The sequence below is a fragment of the Euprymna scolopes genome, chromosome 13, assembly GCF_053919585.1.
Source record: "Euprymna scolopes isolate OS-2025 chromosome 13, ASM5391958v1, whole genome shotgun sequence".
Taxonomy (NCBI): Eukaryota; Metazoa; Mollusca; class Cephalopoda; order Sepiida; family Sepiolidae; genus Euprymna; species Euprymna scolopes.
In genome coordinates, this window is record NC_136494.1 from 71,681,442 (window position 1) to 71,700,083 (window position 18,642).

The 18,642-nt window shown below is 34.6% G+C and overlaps 1 protein-coding gene across 1 annotated transcript in view; it reads right to left on the reverse strand.

Annotated features, from left to right (window-relative positions):
• LOC145292067 (uncharacterized) overlaps nt 1-16,147 on the reverse strand; it is a 105,302-nt gene extending 89,155 nt beyond the window's left edge. Inside the window, exon 1 of the mRNA XM_080138120.1 lies at nt 15,642-16,147. The gene's annotated coding sequence lies outside the window, so the exon portion shown is untranslated. The remainder of the gene's footprint in view (nt 1-15,641) is intronic.
• Nucleotides 16,148-18,642: the final 2,495 nt, after the last annotated feature.

The window sequence follows — 18,642 nt, forward strand, 5'->3', positions numbered from 1 at the left end:
GGAATCGTTAATCGTAAGAATCGTGTATATTGGGGGGGGGGGGATCGGAATCACATCGTTAAAAAATATCGCAGATTTACGGTTCTTTCATTACGATTCTCTTATATTTTTAAGTTGAACTGTTTGTTTGAAGTAAGATTAATGCTGTCAAAAATTTATGATAAAAACGTCATAGAAATTTTTATAACATATTTAATATGATCTACAAGAATTTTATTAACTACTTTAAAGGTAATCTTTATCTTAATTAGTTTGGAAATTTCTTTGAATTTTTTTCATTTCACCATGTCGTTTTTTAGTAATAAAAGCTTCTCTACATTACAGACCTTGTGTCTAATTCTGCCCTCGTGAGGGGGCAAGTAAATAAAAGTAATATGGCAGCTGAAAAACGTTTTCCGACCACAATTACAATGCATTTAAACCCTGAAGAATTTCCGCCATGCGCCCTTGTTGTTCTAAGTTAACTAGCCACTACTTGTGTATCAAACTTTAAAACAAAGAAGAAAAAAAGCGCTTTAAAATAGTAAAAACACTAAAGCTTTTTTCGTTTTGGAAGGGAGGTTTCAGGCGCCCCTATTATCCCAAAGAACCAGCTATGTAAACACTTTGCAATGTTTTTCAATAATTATTTTAAAAAAAATTCTTTACAATGAATTAAATTATTTTCTAAAATATTTTGTTTATATATGTTTACAGTTTGTTTTTAAATAAAATTAAGAAATTAATTTAGAAAATATTGTTTATATCATCTTCATTCAAAAGGGTTACTTTTCGGTAGCTTCACTGGTTGCTAACCTAAATTTTCCGAATGTCAGAAGGAGGCTCATCTGCGGGACCTACTTACTTAAGCTTCAGATTTTTGCTATTATGATTTTATCTGTTTTTTTTTTTAGATGGATATTTTTTTTTTTTTTTTTTGCCAGAGTTTATGTAATTATTAACAGGAAAATTGGTGAAAGTCAAAATGGAATTCACGCTATTTTAAAATATTATTTTCAAGTTTTATTAAAGTTTTACGACCCCTTTTCTTATTATTGTTTTTGTATTCTTTTGTTATTTTTATTTATTTATCTTTTTGGGAGCCAGATTTAACAAACAAACAAAATGAAATCAAAACAAAACATGCACTTATATTACTGTTATTTTTTTTTAATGGTTTAAGTGCCTCACCCAATGTTTGAAGAGTTTCTAATTGTTTTTTAAAGGAAAATTGGTGAAAGTCAAAATTAACACTTGTGATGATAAACAAAAATAAACAAAAAGCTTTAGCGTATACATATCTCTCATGGAATGTCGTAAATTGAAACACATTGAAATGTTATTTGGTGCTAGTGCACTTATTGATCCGTACTATTTTTAAATAGTACTTTCAAGTTTAATTAAAGTTTTACAATGCCTGTTTTTATTAAATTGTTAGGTGAAAGTACAGAATAGGTACACAACACCCTCCCGTTCTCACGTTAAGAATGGCTTTCTAAATGTCATTATTTCAGCATGGCTCGATTTTGAATAAAATAAAAACCACTCGATGTTTTTGTTTTAATAATCATTTTTTTATCCAAAAATAAAAATTTCAATTGTTCAAAACATGTCTTTTCCCCAAAGATTATTGGGATTTTTTTTTAATTACCATAATTTTCATAAACATGCTCAATATTTAAAAATTATCTAATATTTTTTCACTTTTCATGTTATAAGCCTCTCTATACATGGCCTCATCAACATGAGACCATTTCATTTCTCCTACTGATCCCGATATGTATTTCAGTCTTCTTTTAATACGAGACCAGTAGGCTTCAATATCGTTGGTGCAAACACCAGTAAGCGGATCGACAAAATTTTGTGAATGGTTTACAGTCCCGTGAACATAATTAAACTTGAAAATAATATTAAAAAATAACGTGGATTCAATTTTGACTTTCACCAATTTTCCTGTAAATAAATAATTATATAATCTCCGGCAAAAAAAATAAAAACAATATCCATCCAAAAATAAAAAGAAAAACAAATAAAATTATAACAACAAAAATCAAGCACAAATTTCAAGCCAAAAAAAAAAAAATACTAGGTCACACACGCAAAAATTCTTTCCTTGTAAAAATAATAACTTCTCCCTCAGTTGAACAATGTACAACATTGGAGCTGATGCGTATTTCGCTATAGGGATAGCATTCATGTACATCCGCCCTTTTTCTTTATATTTTTTAATATATAAAATAACTCCTGAAATTGATTGTTATTAATTTCATGGTGCATGTTTAATTCATAGTTAAAATATTTGTTTTGACTTTTATCTTCAATGAAACAAATTTTACGAAAAAAATCAAATCGTTTTCGAAATTCCCTTAATTGTATTTCCACTTTTTCGCTGAACCAAATTTTTTGCTACACAAAACTTTCGATTATATAATGGTATATTTCAAAACAACAATTCCACGGGAATCGGAATCATACTTGGTATCGGAATCGTTAATCAACATTTTACTGGAATCGGAATCGGAAAAAATTTAGGAATCGTCCCAACACTAGTTTTGAGCCTAGTTGTCATCATGGAGTTCACTGCAAAAAACGTCTGATTGGTGGACAAGGGGCAGGTCAAAATGTAGACCTCAAGAATCGTCTCAGAGAGACATTAAATAAGTAACGATGAAAGTTAGTCCAACCATATGCAAAGAATATATTTTGCTCGACATAAAGGCATTAGTGTTTGTAAATGATAACATTTCGCTCCACGTTAAGGCATTAATCAAAGAGACAAAAGGGTTTTGAGAATCCATGCCTCGAATAAAAAGTTGAGTTTTCCACATCCATCCGATCTGCTATCTTGAAGAAAACTGACGCTATCTGAAACAGGAAAATAGTGCCAAAATACGACTCGGCAGTTAACAACGATCAATCTGATTGGTCTAAACAAAATCGTGGGTGGTCAAACCGACCAATGAAGTGCCTGCTTATTTCTGCAGAATTTCTTACAATAACTATTCTGTACTTTCACCTAACAATTTAATAATAAAAAAAAATGATATGGTAAAACTTTATTTTAACTTGAAAATACTATTGAAAAATACTGCAGTTCAATAAGTGCACAAGCACCAAAAATAGTAATATATCCCAAAATTACGAAAATTCATTGAGTAGAAAGCTATTTATAGTTAAATGGAATTTTTACTTGATTAGATATTCCGAAATACGAAAAATAATTTTTGTTTTTATTTAATTATTTCTACAGTGTAGTAATTACTCGGTGTGGAGTAGTCACCTATTGCAACAGTGTGAGTTGGCCTCCACCAATTCATGATCGGGATCTTTCAATTTTTAAGACGGCGGTTGCAAATGCAGAAATCTCTAAAAAGTTGAAAGTAGTAGGACTGTTAAAGGTACATTTAACAAGATCTTCAATAAACAGAAGCTTTTCACCAAATCACATCCTCACATACATAAAATAAAAATATGAATAACTCTGGAAAATAACGACACTTTACAAAGAATTTGAGATTGCTGCATTGATATGAAATAACATTTATTTAAATGTTAGAAAAATATCAATTCAAATCGTTCCAGCATTAATGTTTTCTTGTAATGAGTGTTCATTATGCAAACTTAGCTAAACGAGGATCTTGTGAAAATGGCATGAAGTTTAAGATTACTGATTTTTATGAATCAAGTGACACACATGGTTTGAATGTGGTTATTATTTTTTTCAGTTAGTAAACCATGTAAGCGAAATGAGTGTGTGTGTGTGCATCCCATAAGAAAACAGTAGTTCAAAAAACATTGTTAAAAAAGATTTAAATTCCTATTCAATGTGGTAACTTTCCATGGTGAGAATTTAAAGTTCATGTGCTTGACACACAAATGCAAGATGAGGAAACTTTAACGCCTTCCAAGGGTGGAAGCATTTTTAGATCCAGTCCTGGGGAAGACAAGAAAAGAAACTGAAACAAAACTAAACTGATTTGATTTTTGCGGGCGAATCCGTATATAGAGACGTTCTTGAACATTCCAGTCTGTTTGGTGTATCACTGCGCGTTCTAATAAACGTAGGTGTTGAAACGGTGATTGCTATGAAAATGTCTCAGCCAAGAGTTGTTCTGACCATATGTAGTGGTTGCTACATGACTCCCCTCCTAGACGAAAAATCGATCTAAGAAGAAAGAATAAGATTACTGCAAATATTTCACTGTGTGTACGTAGAAAAACAGAGTGGACGATTTATATATTATTTAATTGGAATTCATGCCAATTAGGTAAACAAAAGGCCAAACACGTGTAGCTGTGTCTATGAAATGTTGAAAAGCTTGGGTGCCATTTCTCAGTTTTAAAGGCATTCTGGTGAATTCAAAATGTCTGAATGGAGTAGTAATGGCGGTCTTGGGGATGTCTTTAAAGTCAACAGGGATTTGATTGTATGCACGCACTGGAAAAAAAATCGATTTTCCATTGAGCAAATTGGAAAAATCATGCAAGTGAGGGATTGGGTAATTATCTAATACTGTTCGGCTGTAAAGTGTCTTATAATCCCCACAAAGGCGCAAGTCACCTGATGTCTTCTTGGGGACCATGTGGAGTGGTGATGACCAGTTGCTTTGAGATGGATGAATTACGCCTAGGTCCAGCCGGTGTTGAAACTCTTGCTTAGCTGCCTTTAAGCAGTCGGGTCAGAGTCTTTGTGGGCGCATGCTTACAGGTGAACCTGGAGTCTGTATATGATGTGTGATGTAATGTTTGACAGCATCATCCAAGTAAACAGGTCACGTAACGTTTGTAAAACGTCAAAGTATTTTAGTGTATACGTCTTCATGTTTTTTAATATGACTGGGCTTATTTTTTGCCGATTTGCTGATTCTGCCTTGCACTGATAATCCAGTATTGTTATCCAATATTCTCCAACATTTATTGTCGATGAGTATGCCGAAACAATTTAAGAAATCTGTCCCAAGTATCGGAAAAGGGAGCTTTGCTGCCGTGAAAATCCACTGAAATGTGCATTTTAAACCAGGTCCAATGCCATCGATTTGTGACCGTATGTCGGAATGGTGGAGTGGTTCATAGCTTGTAAAAAAAATGGTGTTTGCGTTCATCATTCCTTTATCAGCTTGCTTGGAAAAAATGTATGCCTGAATTCCTATTAGTGACGTAGGAAGTGTGACATGTACGATGCCAGCCAAAGGTGTCAGTTGCATTTACCACCTAGCCATGTCGTTTCCAGATGATCTAGATGTTTGTGTAAATGCACAGTACTGTCTGCATCTCACAGCTTTTTCTCCGTAATGACGATAATAGCATAATCGCATATCATCACTATTGACGATGAGGGTATCTGTTCCGACTCTCAGAGCGTCGGCGACGAAGGTCATCCTGTTGTGGAAAGTATGGATTGTACTGCTTTGTGGTTAGATTCTGCATTTAGTTGGTTAACTCCTGTATGTGTTTAGCTTGCTTTTTTAAGCATCTCCCAATGTCTGTTGTGTCTTCGTCGGCTTTGGGTGCAGTGAGGAAGATGGTCAGAGCTACAGTCTGGTTGACTAGTGAGAATGACGCTGTGATCTCCATTATTTTGTCAGAAAGGTTGGTCAAGCCTTCGACTGGTGTCATCTCCAGAGTGGACGCGAGTATCATTTGGACTCCATAGGGCAGTCTATTGATCAATAGCTGTTTCAATGTCCAGTTGGAGTGAGTTCTTGCCTAATAATTGTTTCATCCTTCTCAAAAGTTGAGAAGGTTTCCTATCACCCAGTTCTTCTCCCATGAGGGCCTAGTGGAGGCGTTTTTGTGGTCAATCTGACGTTTGTTTAATCAATTCTGACTTTTAGGTGTTGCATGTAACTGATCTAGGTGGGCCCATGATTAAATCATGCACTTTGGCCAGTACTTTGTGCGACAGGGATGCCATGATGTGGTTGTGTTTGGTGAGCTTGCTGTGGATTCTTTGCATATAAAATTGGGCTTCTATATGTGTGAACCAAAGTGTGGTATCCACTGCCCAAAAAGTGGGGACTTCAACTAATGCAAGTATAGTCAAATTCGATGACTGTGACGGTCTCCATGTGCTGTGCGAGTGTTCTGGTCTGCCGCTTTTGTTCGGTAGTTCCTCGATCACAGTCCGTACACTGCAGGAGTTATGGTTTACTAAATTTTGGCGCCATTGTTTTATTCAGTAATGCTTATTCAAAATGAGCAATCCTTGTCGTGCCTAAGTAGTCATCAGTTTCTGGATTCACATGCAATCACCAATTTGTAGGTCTCCACATGGGAAAATGAGTCCAAGCTAAAAAATTATACAAAATACTATCGTAAACCCACCGAATATATGTCAGCCCATGTCATGGTAACATATATTGAGCTAGTTTCTGACAGTATTTTGTATAGTTTTTTTAGTTTTAACTCATTTTTCCAAACTTAACATACCCAAGTGCAAGCTTGCCGCCATTTGTCCTTTTCAAATATAACGATAAACACAGCATGTTTTTTAAACCGAATAAACAGTTTTACAATAAATTAAAACACTAAAAACTTAGGAAAGTAACTTCTCTTGCCTTTGATAACATTTATTTGTTATATATTTGTTTTTTAGCAACATTTTCGATCTATGTATATAGTAAAACAAATCCAGCCCAAGCTGCGTTTCAACATTTTCATTAAACGGCGTCAAATAAAACAGTTTATGGTGGACCTTGTAGAGAGTGCGCCCCCCTCTCTAAATTCCACAATTTTTACTTTAAAAAATTTTTTTTATTACTTTTTTTCCTGTTAATATCATTGATTACAGAATTAAGTTTCAGATTATAAAAAATAAATTTTTTTTTTAATTCATAACTTTTCACGTGGGGGGTTCAGTTTTCAATTATAACGTCGTACTAAATTGAATATGAAATTTGTGACCACGATGAATAGATAGATACATACATAGATGAGAGAGAGAGAGAGAGCGGTGGATACATAGATGAGAGTGGGAGGAGGGAAAGAGGGTTAAAGAAATCTTCCTTTTTTTTTTTTAACCCCTCCGTTCTAACCACTACCTTACGGTCACATCAGCGAGAGTTGTCATTTTTTTATCGTGGTCACAAAGCTTGTGTTTAATTTAGTACAACGTTATAATTGAAAACTGAACGCCCACGTGAAAAGTTATGAACTTTTTGTCTTCAATTTTTTTTTTATATAATCTGAAACTTGTTGTCGATGAGTATGCCGAAACAATTAATGTAATCTGTAATCGATGATAGTAATCGGGAAAAAGGGTGCTAGTGCAGTGCACTTACTGATCCGCGCTATTTTTTAAACCGTATTTCCAAGTTTAATTAAAGTTTTATGACATGTTTATTCAATTGTAAGTTAAAGTACAAGATAGGTACAAAACACCCTCCCCATGTTAAGAATGGCTTTTTAAATAACATTATTTCAGCACAGATCATTAAGTGCAGGGGTACCGAAAAATGTAAAGTACTAATTGTGGAATTTAAAGGGGGAGGGGCACTCTCGACAACGTCCGCCAAGTTTATTAATGTTAAATGAAACGTACTTTATAAAAAATAAGTTTTTGTTAGAAATTTCAGAATGCAAGGGCGATAACCGCGTGATCGTTCCAATCACGCGATTATTTCGACCAATGGTATTGCGTTGTTCAGTTGCTGCGGAGGATTCAGAAGTGGCGGGAATATTATGTTTCAAAAAACAGATTTCAATTTGGCGTCGTACCAAGCCGACGCGCGTAATCTCGCTCCGTGCCTAATGAACTAAGGCAGGGTTCTACCCCATTTATTTCTCTGCTCATTTAAATGCGGATACTAGCCAGAGGCTGAAATGTTCTACGGAATAATAATTCATTATCATTGCCCGCAAGGGGGCATATTATTTTATGAACATCGATCGCAATGTGCGTTGTTCGTATTCGACAGTCTGGAAGGATTTTGAGAACCCTCAACCAATTCTACGAGCGGCCGATTCTACCAGCATCTTCAACAAGAAGAAAACTACCTTCGCCTTTCAAGGCAAGAACTACCCGCCATTTGGCAGAAGCTAAAGAGGGCACTCTTTTGCAATATGGACTCCTTTTTTACCCTTTTGTAAATAAAATTATTCTTGGATTTAAGGTGAGCCTTGTTGCTTTTCTGTGTCTCTTTCATTCTGTCAAAGGCAAAAACGAGTAAGAGAATTTCTTACACCGTTTTTATTGCAAAAGATATTCCTTTCCCCACCTCCAATTTTTTTTTTCTTATGAGTAATAACGTTTTATTGCATAAGATTTTGATCCCCCCCCCCCACATTATTTTGGATTTTTCCTTTCAATTGTGTCGCCTTTAAAAAATAATATATTTAATATTCATTTTTATATTAATTTGTAATGGTCCTTAAAAGACCATGTGCTTTTGAAAAAAATAATATATTGAATATTCATTTTTATATTAAATTGTAATGGTCCATAAAAGAACATATTCATTGAAAATAAATATTCCTTCAATAAATTGTAACTGAAGTTCATTTGAAAGAAAATAAATATTATTTCATGTAAATTGTAAACTGAAGTTTTAATTCGTAAAAAAAAAAAAAATACCTTTCAAATATTTTACGATAATTGTAATCGTTTAAATAATGTATGGAAAAATTATATATTAATTCTTGAATTTATAATTGATTCATTGTTGAAATGTGTCGTCGAATGTCAGTCTGAACTTTTATGGGTTTAAATTCCTTGTTAATTGAGAGTTTCGAATTTTGTTGACGTAACCCCCTTCAGATAGTAGTGGTTCTCGTCAGAGAATCCTTTTCGCGCCCTTTGATTTTATTTCCCCACATGGGAACGGCCATTTTTTTTTCTCATGTCATGTCCTTCGAACATGACAAATTCAAATCTTGTTGGTCGAATAGAAGCTAAAAAGTTTCGTATAACGGCTTCTTTGGATTGGATGAACGAGAGAGGAGGTGGGCGTTGTATAAATAATTTTTCTTCCGACATCGAGAAACGATTGTCTGAAGTAGACGATTTATTAGATCAGTTAATTTTCAAGTCCCCAGATGAGGAAAGACTACATATCTGTCGTGATTTCGAAATGTTTAAAGCGGGAGTCCACGACAGACTGGCTGAGCTCCAGCCGGAGATTGAGAAATCAAGGGATATTGTTCCCATGAAAATAGAGTTGGAGTGCCCCCCTTTAGTGGGGATCCAACTCCCAATAAGTTTGAATTCCGTGGGTTCCTAAGGAAATTTGAATTCTGTACTGCAAACATGAAAAGTGCAGATAAATTATTATTGCTAAAATCCAAATTATCAGGAGAGGCGTTTAATATTATTTCTAGGTTTGATATGATTCCCAAGAATTACGAAGCAGCTTTGGAGTGTCTGAAGGAAAAATATTTAAATCCTTCAGCAATTATGAACAAAATATTCAATGACATTATTCCACAACCAGACCATTTTGCGTCTTTGAGGGATATCAGAATCCTCGTCCAGCGAGTCAAACTTGAAGTGACGGAAATGGATAATTCCTTTGGCACAGATTTTCTTACAGATAAATCCACCTCAGGAAGATTAATAGCTCATATTCTGTTCGCTAAATTTCCGAACAGTGTTCGCAGAGAAATAATGAATAAATCCTGTGAACGGTTTCCTTCCTTAAAGTCTATTTTAACGTATACGTTTGAAGTTATAGACATAATAATGGCGTCGCCTTTAAATGCGTCAAGGCGGGAAAAATTCCCGCCAAACATGTCGGGTTCGTTGAATGCTGGAACCCTCATGGCGAAGAATTCGGAGCCAAAACAAATCAAGTCCTTTCAGAGTAATAATAACTCTAAGTCTTTTGTCAAAAATGGCGAAAATAAATTTTGTAAATTGTGTCAGGTTGATGGTCACCTGACAAAAGTTTGTTCTAAATTTCCAAATTCGGAATCTAAAATTATTCGAGCGAAAGAATTAAGATTATGTCTCCGGTGCCTCGGTGAGCACTCAGAGTCCAGTCGCAGGGGGGTTAAGGGGTTCCCTTTCCCTTGTAGTAATTGTGGTCTAAAAAACCATTATTCCTTAATGTGTCCAAAAGAATCTAGGTCCTTTGTGGGACGTACTTTCGTGGTGGATCAGGACAAGAGTATTAGTCCTGTACTCAAGATATCTATGAAGCTTAAAGGGCACCCGGTTTATTTTTTCTGTCTGATAGATACGGGTAGCCAAAAATCCTTTTTCTCTAAAACAATTCTGGACCGGTTGATTCACAACCGTAATCTAAATCCTGAGATGGTACAAATGTCCGTCAATACCCTCGTGGGGAATAAGTCCTTACATCTTTCAGAGCTGGAAGTGTCTATTAAATTGGGACATCAGCGTCCTTTTTAGCATTCTGCATTGTTTGCTGAAAATTTGAAATTGAAATTTAACGTAAACAGGTTCGATGAGATTACGTCGAATTTAACTGAAAAAGGGTATAAGTTTTGCCTTGGTTATTCTGAACTAAACGGTTCTAACATTTTCGGTATCATTGGCCTGGATCTTATTCCTAGAATCCATAATCTCAGTTTAATTAACTGCTTGGGAGGTTCCGCTTGGAAACTCCCCAATTATATCATTCCCTTCGGTGAGGGGTCAAATTTTTTAAACAAAAATGATAAGGCTGTGGAAAAATTGCCAGCATTCGATCAAGTTATTAAAACACTCCCTATGTGTCAGTCATATTTAATTGATAGTGTATTAAAGCCAGTAGCATCTTACGAGGATGTGCTGCAACCTTCTTTTGACGGTCCTGCTGTTGAACGTGGAGTAGAAAAGTTTTTTTCTCTGGACTCCATAGGCATCGAGGATGCCAACCAGTTGTCTTCAATTGATAAGGAAAAAATAAATGCCTTCGAAGAGGCTATAGTTCTCAAGGAAGGAAAATATTACGTCAAGCTGCCTTGGGAGCATGACAAGCTTCTCAAGGTGGAGTCCAATTATGTGCCTTCACTGCGAATAATGCATAGGGTGGCCCAGTCCTTGGAAGGAAAGGGACTGTATAACGATTATATACAGGTCTTCAAAGAATACGAAGACTGCGGAATTATCGAACCTTTCTCCGTTCCCCATGGAACTTATGAGAATTATAAATGGATTCCCCATCGGCCAGTAATTAAAGAAGGTCTGGGAATAACTACAAAAATCCGCCCCGTTTTCAATTGTTCGTTGAAACGTAAAGGTAGCGTTTCGATTAACGACGCTGCTTATTCAGGTGTTAACATGACTGCATTGTTGCTAGATATTCTACTAGCTTTTCGAAAAGAAAAATATATGCTTTTGGGCGATTTGCGCAAAGCTTTTTTACAGATTAGGTTAAAATCTATTGAAGATAAAAATAGGTTTTGTTTTTTCCTCAAGGTAGATGGCAAATTGTGCGCCTACCGATTTAATACTATTATATTTGGGTTCAATGCCAGCCCTTTTATATTAAGTTTTATACTTAAGCATCATGCCAAAAAATATGAAGCCGATTTAGCTTCACATTCGATTTCCAATAAATTCTTTGTTGACAACTTAGTTACTACTAATAGTGAGCGAGATACTCTAACCCATGTGTATAATAAAGTCCGCGACAGACTCGGAGAAGCGGGGTTTGAACTCCAATTGCACGAGCATACAAAATAAAATGATGGAAGACGGTACTATCTCGTCTTCTTCCCTCAACTTTGAAAAAGTGCTGGGGTATCAATATTCTGTTGAAAGGGATACCCTTAAACTCGCTCCATCTGTAATAGATGGCAATGCCAATACCAAACGCAAGATATTATCTCAAGTCTCAAGTCTATATGATCCATTATCTTTACTTCTTCTTGTCACCGTGCAAGGGAAGATTATTATTAGTCAACTGTGGAAAAAGGAGTTGTCTTGGGATCAACAAATCCCTGAAGAAGTTAAGGCCATGTGGCAAGCACATGCCAACGAGCTGAATTGTATAGGGAACTTTGAATTTCCTAGATGTACTCTCCTAGCGGAATCCCCTGTTGAAATTATTTGTTTTAGCGATGCTTCTAAGCATGCTTATGGGTTTTCCGTGTATGTGAAACAAGGTGCTCAGTGTTCCTTGATATTCGCCAAGGCAAAAGTGGCACCTATCAAGGGAAAATCACTACCTGTTTTGGAATTATTAGCTATATTTCTAGCGTTTAAAATTATTCCACAAGTTTTGGGTGCTCTAGCGCTCATCAATATCAAATCCTTTTTTGTCGTGTCTGACGCACAAGTAGCCCTGTCATGGATTTTGAATGGGAAGGCTGCGAGAAAAAATACATTTCTAGAAAATCGCGTGTCAGACATTACTAAGTTCATTGAAAACATTAAACTTAAATATGGGATAAACCCTAAATTTAGGTATGTTCCTTCGTCGGATAATCCGGCTGATCTTTTAACAAGAGGTATTACTGCCTCTAAGTTCAAACAATTTTTCAAATTTTGGACCTGCAGACCCGACTGGCTTAATCAAGTTGAAATCAGCTGGCCCACGTCCCCCTTGCCTTGTCTTAACAATGTTAACAGGAAGATGGTAACATGTATGTTCTTGGATGAAACTGCTTCTAACGAAAATCACTTGCCAATTAAAATATCTGATTTTTCCTCATTAACTAAGGCTATTAATGTCTTAGAAAAAGTTGTGAGATTCGGTGATAAATTACGTCACCGAAAGACTGACACCGTCAAGAGAGCTAAATTATTGCTCTTCTCTCATTTACAAAGGGAAGCCTTTCCCACAGAACTTGCTTATTTGCAACAACCCTCTAATAGGGCTGCTCCACCAAGAGTTATGGCCCTTGGGTTATTCCTAGATAGGGAGGGACTGATACGGACTCAAGGACGTATTCAGAACTCCGAGGTTTTTCCATATGAAGTGAAATTTCCTATATTGTTAGGAAAAAATACCCACCTGACCAAATTGGTCATTATTGAAGCTCACCAGAATTGTTGTCATATGGGAGCAAATTCAACCCTTAGCAAGGTGAGGCTATCGGGTTTTTGGACACCCCAAGGGAGACAGGCGGTAAAGTCGGTTCTCCGTGACTGTTATATGTAAGAGAATTAATTCTCTACCGTACAAAGCACCCTCTGGGTCTCAACTGCCTTCTGATAGAGTAAATTTTGTCCGGCCCTTCAAATGTGTAGGGGTGGATTTTACTGGACATTTTTTTGTCAAAAACAATAATGAGGATGTCAAAATGTACATCCTACTGTTTACTTGCATGAGTTTACGTGACATACACTTGGAATTGGTACCGGACATGAACGCAAGATCCTTCTTGTTAGTGTTCGTTAGGTTCACCAACTTATTTGGTGTACAAACTCATATGTATTCCGACAATGCTAAATCTTTCATAGCGTCGGGTATTATATTATCAGACATATTTGTGTCTGATGAATTTAGAGAATTGGTCGGAAAGGACAACAAGGTTCGTTCAGCCTCAGTGCTGAAAGACGGGTGTGTCCAAATTCATTCCTTAAAAAATATTTATCCTTTAGAGATAAAACATAATCCTGAACCTGCATTAGCAGAATTTGCGGAAGAAGGAAGCCCCTTCTTTTGCCCTACATGTTCAGTCGCCAACGACGGAACAACACCTATGGTGTGTTGCGACTCGTGCAATGAGTGGTACCATTTTAGTTGTGTCAGGGTTGACCAACAAGTTACCATTGAAGATTGGGTGTGTCCGGATTGTGCGGACCAAACACCAAGTTAATAATTGTATATTCCTTTTATAGACTCATCAGTAGAGTCATTCCTTTTATTACTAATAAATTCTCTGTTTGCCATAGAGAGATCGTTATAAGTTCAGATTGACAACAGACACACATTGAATTTAATTGCTTTATTGTGTTAATATTAAGTCCTTTGGGACAGAATTTCATTGTAATAACTTGTCCAAATAGGCGACAATCCTTAATTTCCCGATAAAAAAGAAAGAAATGAGTATCCATTTCTTTCTCTTCCTTCCTTTGGCAGTGTGTTAGAAATTTCAGAATGCAAGGGCGATAACCGCGTGATCGTTCCAATCACGCGATTATTTCGACCAATGGTATTGCATTGTTCAGTTGCTGCGGAGGATTCAGAAGTGGCGGGAATATTATGTTTCAAAAAACAGATTTCAATTTGGCGTCGTACCAAGCCGACGCGCGTAATCTCGCTCCGTGCCTAATGAACTAAGGCAGGGTTCTACCCCATTTATTTCTCCGCTCATTTAAATGCGGATACTAGCCGGAGGCTGAAATGTTCTACGGAATAATTACTTCATTATCATTGCCCGCAAGGGGGCATATTATTTTATGAACATCGATCGCAATGTGCGTTGTTCGTATTCGACAGTCTGGAAGGATTTTGAGAACCCTCAACCAATTCTACGAGCGGCCGATTCTACCAGCATCTTCAACAAGAAGAAAACTACCTTCGCCTTTCAAGGCAAGAACTACCCGCCATTTGGCAGAAGCTAAAGAGGGCACTCTTTTGCAATATGGACTCCTTTTTTACCCTTTTGTAAATAAAATTATTCTTGGATTTAAGGTGAGCCTTGTTGCTTTTCTGTGTCTCTTTCATTCTGTCAAAGGCAAAAACGAGTAAGAGAATTTCTTACATTTTATCCATTTTTGTTTTGTTTTTTATTTTTGTGACCATTGCGCAGTTTTTGGACCCGCTGTATTTAATTTTACAGTATATTTTGTTTATTAAATCATTAGGTGAAGGTACAGATTCGTTTTTTTGTTTTTTTTTAGCCCATGTTAATTATGACTTCCTAAATAATGTTATTTCAGCACGGTCTGTAAACTGCAGGAGTGCCGTTTTTGTAAAATCAAAACATCCGGGTTTACTGTACACATAGATTCGAAAAAGTTGTCAAAAAACAAAAATATATACAAATAAATGTTATCAAAGACAAGATAAGTTATTTTTCTACCAAATTGGATATATTTTTTGTGTTTTTATTCAATGTAACATGTTTATTCAGCTCGAAAAACATACAGTGTTTACCGATGTATTGGAAAATTCAAAATGGCGCCCGACTCTCTCTTTAACACGGTAAGTTTAGGAAAAGGTGTTATAAATAATAAACTAGACAAAATACTATTAAAAATACACCGAATATATGTCAACCTATGTCACGGTAACATATATTGAGCGAATTTCTAACAGTATTTTGTCTAGTTTATTATTTATAACAGCTTTTCCCAAACTTATCGTGTTAAAGAGAGAGTCGGGCGTCATTTTGAATTTTCCATTACATCGGTAAACACTGTATGCTTTTCGAGCTGAATAAAAATGTTACATTGAATAAAAACACGAAAATTATATCAAGTTTGGTAGAAAAGTAACTTATCTTGCCTTTGATAACATTTTTTGTTATATATTTGTTTTGTGACAACTTTTTCGAATCTATGTGTACAGTAATACAAACCCAACATTTTACATTGAATAAAAACACACAAAAAATTATCTAATTAGGTAGAAAAGTAATTTATTTGTTATATATTTGTTTTTTGAAAACTTTTTCGAATCTATGTGTACAAATCCTTAAGTTTAAATAAACTGCGTTTTATTAAATAAGTTTTATTTATTTTTTTATTTTTTATAATCAAGATAAATAAGCATACACAAATAATGGTGTAGTTTTAATTTCTATACGTAAAAGTTAATGATACATACCGTATTATTTGTTGCTTTTATTCTCGACCGGCGAGGATTTAATGAGTGGGGTTGAAGCAATTTTCCCAAAAACTTTTTCACACTTTAAAAAATTTTTTTTTTAACTTGAAACATCAAAAAAGTTTACTTTTTCTTTCATCTAACCGTTTTTTACGACCGTATAAAGTTATTTTCTCCCTCTTTCTGGCGTTATATTTTGCGTCATTTAATTTTTTTCATTCTTGGTTTCGTAATTAGTGCGCGTCAAAAATTACTTTAAACCGGAATGTCGCATCTCTGTCGTCTCTCTCTCTCTCTCTCTCTCTCCTGTTAGTCTTAAAATTATTTGTTTTGACTTAAAATCGGAAAGTCACAACAGAGAAAATAACTAACGAAAGTGAAACAGTGGATTTCAGGGAATATATAAAACAAATTAAAAATATTATACCAAATAGAAAGAAGACACGTATACGAAAGTATCAAGAGGAAAAGGAGACTTGTTTCGTTCATCTAATGTTGTTCTTGTTTAAGATTAACAATGTAAGGGAGATAATAACCTATTTTCCAAACGGCAAAAGTGCAGTATAGTTAACAACAAAGAAAATACACACACACACACACACACGCACACACACACATATATAATTTAATCACATAAATTAATATACGAAAATAGAATTTTATGCGTAAATTTTCAGTATTTACTTCAAAAGTGCTCAATACATAGGTAGAGCGAGGTAGTAAGTTATAAAAATAATAATAAAAGTTGATTGGCTAACTAAAAATTCAATAGCATGTGTAGGAGGGGTGCAGTGCAGAGGTTTAAGTAAATTAAATCTCTTTGCCCCTAACAAAATAATAAAAAGAGAATGAAAAAAAAAAATGACACCTCCTTCTGATTTAAAATGCACCACATTTATATTTTAACAAAAACAATCAGGTAAATGAACAAAGGTCCGATCAGTGAAAGTTCTTTTCAAATCATTATGATTAGAATGTTTGATCAAAGTCCTTCGTGGAATCAAAGAGTTTAGAAGGTTAAAGTCGTGTGCACTGCACTGGCGTAGCTAGGGGGGGGGGGCGCCCCGGGCGGCACACCTGAGGGGGCGGCATTTTGAGAGGGTAAAAATAGAAAGTAGAAAAAATAAATAAAAATAAACAAAAGTTAACAAAAAATATGAAATTTTATACCAAAAAGGTTGTAAAAAAAAAAAAAAAAAAAAAAAAAAATCGGAATCAGAAAAAATGTGTCCCTATTTTCTGAGCGGCATGGGGGCGGCATTTTGAGATGGTAAAAGGGGGAAAATCGAAAAAAATGCTAACAAAAAATCTGAAATTTTATATCGAAAAGGTTGTAAAAAATGGGAACTTTTGTAGTTATTGGAATCGCAAAAAGGTGTCCCTATTTTGCTAGCGGCATATGTCAGGGGGCGGCATTTTGAGAGAGTAAAAATAGAAAGTAGAAAAAAATAAATAAAAATAAACAAAATCTAGCAAAAAATCTGACATTTTATACTGCAAAAGTTGTAAAAAATCGGAAATTTTTGAGGTATCAGAACCAGAAAAATGTGTCTCTTATTTACGAGCAGCACATGTTAGGGGCGGCATTTTGAGAGGATAAAAATAGAAAATAGAAAAAATATATAAAAGCTAACAAAAAATCTGAAATTTTATACCGAAAGTTTGTAAAAATCTGAAGTATTGGAGGTATCGGAATCGGAAAAATGTGTCCCTATTTTACGATTCCAAAACCGATTCTTTTAAATTTTTAATTTAATTTTTCATTATTGGTACTAATTATAAATATCTATTATTTTTAAATTATCACTAAAACTAAAATGAGAATAACCTCAAAATACGATGTAAATTTATTTTATTTGTAAAGCAATTTTTTTAAATTGCATAAATTCTCTATGTAACCTTCTGAAAAATTATGTAACGTTCTGAAAAATGTTGAAAAATTAAACAGTAACAGTCTTTGCAGCCCGCGGCGATCGTAAGATTTGCCCCCCCCCCCCGCATTTGATAATCTGTTAACCTTCAAAATTCCAAAAGCCCTCAAAATATTTTTTTATATGTGCATATATACATATATGTGCATATACACATATATTTATACATACATATACATATATACATACATACGTGCATATATACATATATACACACACATACACATACATAAATACACATATATACATACATATATATGTGTATATATATATACACATATATGTATCTATACATATATGTATATATATATACATATATAATATAAATATATGCATACATATATACATACATACATGTAGATACATACATATATATATATATAAACAAATATATATATATATATATATATATATATATATATATATATATAATATATCGTTCAAGATTGAGGCAATTTTTTTTTGTTTTAATCTAGGTTGAACTTTCTCTACATTAAAAACCGATCTTGAAATGAATTAAAGCAATTTATTCTCAATTAATGGAAATTTTGAAAACTCCAAACGCAATTGTAAATTATTACTTGATAAATAGTTTAACAGTTTGGAGTTTTCAAAATTTCCATTAATTGAGAATAAATTGCTTTAATTCATTTCAATCACTAAGTTTAAAAAATGCAAGCATTAATTATTTCTGGAGATATACTCAGTGACCGGCTGACCTAACAGGATAGGGCCAAGCCCAGGCTTCGGCCAAGCACCAAAAAAACAAAATGACCTCAGAAAGATTTCATACTTAAAGGGGAACTTTCATATAAATTTTTATCGAATAGGTGCGAAAAGAAAGTTGGATATTTGGGTGTATATACACCGACATCAAAGAGGAAATAACATTAGATGCGAAAGTTTGAATTCATTAATTTTATTACTGTCCAATTCATGAGGCTAAGACTTTGAAAGTATCAAACGTTTGTTTTTGTAACATACTTTTTATAACTCCTTGTAAACTTTACAATTGCTAGCTGGGGGATGGACAAAATCACCCCGGGCAACCCCCACCATCTACTTAAAAC